The 6,000-nt window shown below is 31.2% G+C and overlaps 1 long non-coding RNA gene across 2 annotated transcripts; it reads right to left on the reverse strand.

Moving 5' to 3' along the window:
• Positions 1–2,133: 2,133 nt before the first annotated feature.
• On the reverse strand, positions 2,134–5,280 carry LOC130816037 (uncharacterized). Of its 2 annotated transcripts, XR_009042688.1 has the most exons (4): positions 4,059–5,280; positions 3,165–3,605; positions 2,981–3,049; positions 2,153–2,884 (listed from the first exon to the last, which is right to left on the reverse strand). It is a non-coding gene; the product is annotated as an uncharacterized LOC130816037 (long non-coding RNA). The 2 variants fall into 2 exon arrangements; XR_009042687.1 differs by having other exon boundaries at positions 2,134–2,884; positions 3,165–5,271.
• Positions 5,281–6,000: the final 720 nt, after the last annotated feature.

The raw sequence follows: 6,000 nt of genomic DNA on the forward strand, positions 1-6,000 counted from the left end.
CTGTCAGGAAACTTGAAGATCTGTCAGAAACCTTGAAGCTTACAACTCTGAATTCGACGTGTGAACAGTTGATTCGAAGCTTACAAGCCCAATTTTCATAATCCGTTAGAAGGTCTGCCAATTGTGGATATATTCATGTCCCTGAACATTTGAGTATACTCCATGATCATGTTACACTTCGTTAATTCAGTTTTGATAGACAAGTATTATTTCCGCATAAAAAAAGATGTTTCAGGTCATTAGGGCTCTCTTCTCACATCATCCTTCATGCGTGGGGCTAAATGTTATGGTAACATTTATTTTCACATTTATTTATTTAATTATTAACGTCATATTACCTTAATACCCCTTGACTTTTTGATTGACCTTGACTCTCGGTCAAGGGGCTTTTTCTGAATTTCTTAACCACCTTGCTTGGTCACTAAGGTAGTACTTCCCTAACCCTAATAGAGGCAACCCACTACCATCCATCATACCCATGATGATCTACTCTCTCTCCTAGAAATAACTTTTTCTTCACCATTATAAATAGAGGCAACCAGCATCAATGAGAGGGCAGTGAAAAATACCACATCAAAGCTCCTCAAAAATCCTTACTCATAATCCTCTTCATTAACCTACCCAAATACAAGCAACTTCTGCCCCGACATCTATATTCCTGCATTCAATCTATAATTGTTTATTCATTAATCTCTCAACTCCGTTCTAACTAGAGCGTCGGAGGGGTTTTCCGGTAAATCACCCCTAGGCAAGGTTAACGTGTTGTGTTTTGCAGAAATTCAGGTCACTTCCATTCCGTCGATTACTGCTCGCGATAACACTTCTACCTCAAGTATCTAATTTGCCTCACACTTCTTCGTTTCACAAACGAAACAATTATTTATAATAATAAAAGTCAAAAAATTTAAATACAAAATATCCTTTAATAACTTTTTCGTCTATGAGAATATGTATTGCACTTGTAATTCCACTTTCTTTACACTACCGTCAATGATGAAATTTTGCTTTGATTTTTCAATTTCCCTATTTTTCTTTACTTAAAGAAAATTCAGACCCATTTCTGTTAGTTTCTCTAAATATTAGTAGTAGAAATTAAAGTATTTGAACTGTGGTATCTAAGAATATGGGAATGATAGATGTTGTTATGAGTACACAACTGAACTATATATAGGGTTAAGTAGGTTTATAAGGTTCATAATTGTTGTAAGTATAGATAGACTTGTACAGCAAGACATTAGAATGTTATAATCGTAAATATTTCACCCATATTTTAGGGGCAATTAGGGTATAGGATTTTATTACTTGCTATTTTAGTTGCCAATTAACTGAAATTGCTTGTTGTTTTAAAGGAATTTATAGATCTCAAATTGTTAAAGAAATTAAACATGTCAAAAAATATTATTTGATTAAGAATAAAATAAAATAAGAATAATATTTTTGAGAAATAAAAATTTAACTACTATTTTAAACATCTCTTTAATGAAACATACTATTTTAAATGTCACGGGAATCAATCAAATAATACTTTCTAAGAATAATTAGAGAATGGTAAAAAAAAAAATTTGTACTTTTATAATTTTTAGATGAGAGATATGATGTATTGTACAATTGATTTTATAGAAAGATACTATTTTAAATGTCAATGTAATCAATCAATTAATACTTTCTAAGAATAATTATAGAATTGTAAAAATATTATTTTTTTTAGCTAAAAGAATTGCCAAATTTGTAATATAAACGAATTGAAAAGAAATGTCAACCGTGCAAATTCTTTGCCATGTAAACACAATTATCCATGTAAACACAATTATCCAGTAATTTATTGACATCTGGTAGAGCTTTTTATTAGTTGTTACCTATAATTTACAATTCTTTTAATATATATTATGACTAGTTGCGGACACTATCGAATTTAATAATGATATTTTATATATTTTTGTTTTCTTATAATTAAATAGAAATATCAAGATCACTTTTTGGTATTCCTTATAATTAGTCAAAATTTATATTTTCTTACACAAGATTAGAACAATTTAGTCATCCCTATGCGTTCTAAAGTCAATTGGGCTTCTTCATCTTTAGTACAAGTCTAAATTACTCGCACTAATTAATTCTAAAACTCACTACTAAAAAACACGGAGCTTACAGTTTTAACCGTCAAAAATATATTTTCCACGCTTGACGAAGCGTCTAAAAATTGCAGTTACAAATTTTCGACGCTTTTTACAGTGGATGTTATATCTATTTTCCGATGCTTCTTACTGTGGGAAAAAAGATTTCGCGCCTTAAATCCATACTACAATCTCACTTTTTTAGACACTTTGAAGCGTGGAAAATGCTGACTATTTTCGACGTTTTTTTGTGTGGAAATGCTGAATTTTTTAGAGGCTTTTCATGTGGATAGTACTTAATATTTTAGACGCTTTTATACGTCTAAATAAAAAGTAACCCTTTAAAGCCCTTGATATCTAGATATATGCTTTAAACATTTACATGCATTGAAAATGTATTTATTTTCCAGACTATATTAAATTCATCAAACATACATAATTACTAACAAACATCATACCAAATCAATCATATCCACAAAAGTATTAGCATTTGATATTCATCTACGCACATACATTCGTTGATGTAGCTTTGACCTTAAGTTTTTGTAGCTTGGTCAAAAAAGTCCAAGCAACATAGGTGCCTAATTTGATCAATATTCACATACATATATATATTTATCGATGTTTAAGAGACCAAAATTTAAAATTTAAAAGTTTGTCAAAAGTTGAAGGCCTGCAGAATTGTTTACATTATGTTGCAATTTCCACTCTAGTGTCAAAACCTTCGCAAAAGATGATTTGTTGGTCATAATATGAACATCAGCTACAAAAATCTGCAACAAACCAAACAAAATGCACAAACTTTAGCCAAAATACATACTCCTCGTTTGTGATTCAAGGCCAACAATATTTTTCAAATATGGGATTACCTTAATTACCAAACTCCCCATGAATATAAAAAACTTTATATAAGTCATTATCATATCTACTTCATCCAACTGCAACCAAAAATGCACATAACATAAAAAAACTAGAAACTACACTTCTACTATAAACACTGAAAAGTAATATGAAAAAGATTCGATGAATGATAAAAATAATAATGATTCTTACTTGTCCTTTGATTTTGTTGTAATTGATCTAAGACTAATACAAGCTGAGTGAGAATTTTTTGATTTTGAGCTCTTAGTTCTTCAACTTCTTCATTTTTTTTTTCAAAAGCTGAGAAGTAACCTCATCATTTCTTTTTTGTAATTGGGAAATAATCTCATCATTTTTTCTCATAACCTCATCACTTTTTCCCTCAACAGACAATAGGTAGGATTTAAGCCCCATAACATCACTTGAAGTACCACCACAATCACTTATCTTGTTTCGTAATTGAGCTTCAATACCAAACATGTGATATCTACTAACCCCGTGACCATAACCAACAACACGCTGATTAGGTTTGTCTTGTTGATACATCATCTCACTAAAAACTTCTGTCTCAATCACCTCACGAGGTTGTTTCTAATCACGTAAACGTTCATTAACCCTACTTTCAGCAATGTCCTATAACAATACAAAAGTATAAATGAAATATGCAATCACATTTGTCATAATGATAAATGTTTCCAATTCACTACTCTAATACACCATGAATTCTTGAGTGGATGTACCCTCTACACAACCACCACTCTTTGTAGTGTGTGTACGTTTCCACATTTCTAGCCCACTAGGTCCTCTGTGATTCAACTTAACCTATTTAAAAGTAACGGATTATCCCAAAGAAATAACCTTATCACAAATATAGGCATCATAAATAATTGTATCCATACTTACAAATTCAGTTTTCCATTTGAGCATAACTCTTTGACCCTGTAGTATGTACATGATTATGTATTTCACGAGCTCTTTTTCCCAGTGTTGATAATTTTTGTCAATGTTAAATTATTAGGTTGTAACTTGGTGAATATAAAACTTAAATTTATGTTAAATTTGTTATAATACACTATGTACAAATACCTTGAACTTTTCTGAGGTCCAGTAAGAAACCAAACTAATCCACTGCTCTTTAATCACATTTTTAGGCATATTCTCAATTATCTTCTCTTTGTCACATTAGGTTGATAATAGTCCCTTTGAAACTCCCACTTGTAATGCTTCCACTTCATATTTATATGTGACAATATCATTCAACGAAACTCTTTTGTATTAGGTAACACAAATTTATCCAATACATATGGTGAGAATCTCCTTTGTCAAATACGCATATGTTGAGAATAGTAATATCAAATAATAATAATAAAGAATGTTTAATGCATACCCAAACCGTTTTAATGATCCTTTGCTTGCAATGATCATCAACACGCTTCCCATTTTGTGCTCCAAGTGGACAAAAGGTTCCATCTTTTGACAATTCAGACAGAATATGTCCTTAGGTTTTAACGCAAGATTAAAGAATATGTCCTTAGGTTTTAACACAAGAATATGTCCAGCAATAAGGAAATTGTAATAGAACTATCTGAACATTAAAACGTTGCAACAAAAAACCAATAGAAAAAATAAGTACAGCACAAGATTAAAGTTGAGTTCCTTTATTTTAACACACCAAACAAAAAGCCAGCCAATGAAATTCACAAAGTAGAAGTACATCATTTTTCTGCAAATTAGTGTATTAGAATTCTTAACAAGCACTGACATCAAACATGTATAACAATTAGGGTAAAATCAATTTGATAATCTAGACAATTAGGGTAAAACAAACATAGAAATATCAGCACATCAATTCGCTACCCAAATTCAACCCAAACAGTAACCAAACAAACCCAGAATTTCGGTGCAAAATTAGAGAAGAAAAATCAGATGCTCGAGTATACCTGATTTCTGCAATTTGACCGGCCGGTGAAGGTCGGTGGATGTTTTTCGGTGCTGGTACTGGCCGCCGGAGGGAGAATGGTGGCGCACTTGAGAGGATGAGAGGATTAGAGGATGAGAGGATGAATGTATGTTGCTAGGTTAAAGGCGCTGAGAACAAATGAAAAGGATGAATGTGGGCAGGATTCTTTTCACTGAATTAAGAAGCGGTTTTCTTCAATTTTTTGGTTCGGGCGGTTTATCTGATGTATTTTTCCTCTTATTTTTTTGACGCGTTTTGTTTGTTAAATTTCCACGTATTTAAGCGTCGAAAATAATCCGTCTAAAATTTCCGTATTTTTTAGACAGTTGATCAAGCGTCTAAAAACTTCTTGTTTTGTTGTAGTGACTCTACAAACTTCAACAATGTCATATCACATTACCAAAAACCTCCAAATTATTAGGACCATAATTACCAGAAATCAAAAATCTCCCACCAAATTTCATTTTGGAAACTTCATCCCTGTAATACTAAATTAATTCTAAAACTCGCAAGCTAAATGATAAACAAAACTGTTGGCTATGAACCATGCAAAATTGTGTAGTGAAACACCTCTAAAGCTGATGGTTTGCTGCAAAAATTTATCCAATTTCACCACTTTAACAATCATATAGACAATCACCCTTTATTTTATTACATTTGACCTTAAGAAAAACAAAAGTGAAAACTCAATAAATTTCAAAATATCATATCATATCACCAAATTCCATTTTGCAAACTTCATCCCTATAATACTAAATTAATGTTTTAAAGACTTCGTCCCCCAAACTCGACATTAATATTCTCATGAAAAATATTAAACCAAAACTAAATAAATTACTATATAGTTGAAGACAAGAGAAACAACGGAAATAAATCTAACATTAGTTGAGATGGAATACTGATTGTTATTATTTTTAATGAGCCTCTTACAATGTAATTTATACAAAAGGAGCTAAAACAAATAAGGAACGGAGATAAACTAAATATACACAATGCCTAAAATAAGATTATGAATATTCTGAAAATATATGCAAATCTTCAATTTTCCTACACTCCCCCTCAAGTTAG

Source organism: Amaranthus tricolor, chromosome 6, assembly GCF_026212465.1.
Source record: "Amaranthus tricolor cultivar Red isolate AtriRed21 chromosome 6, ASM2621246v1, whole genome shotgun sequence".
Classification (NCBI taxonomy): Eukaryota; Viridiplantae; Streptophyta; class Magnoliopsida; order Caryophyllales; family Amaranthaceae; genus Amaranthus; species Amaranthus tricolor.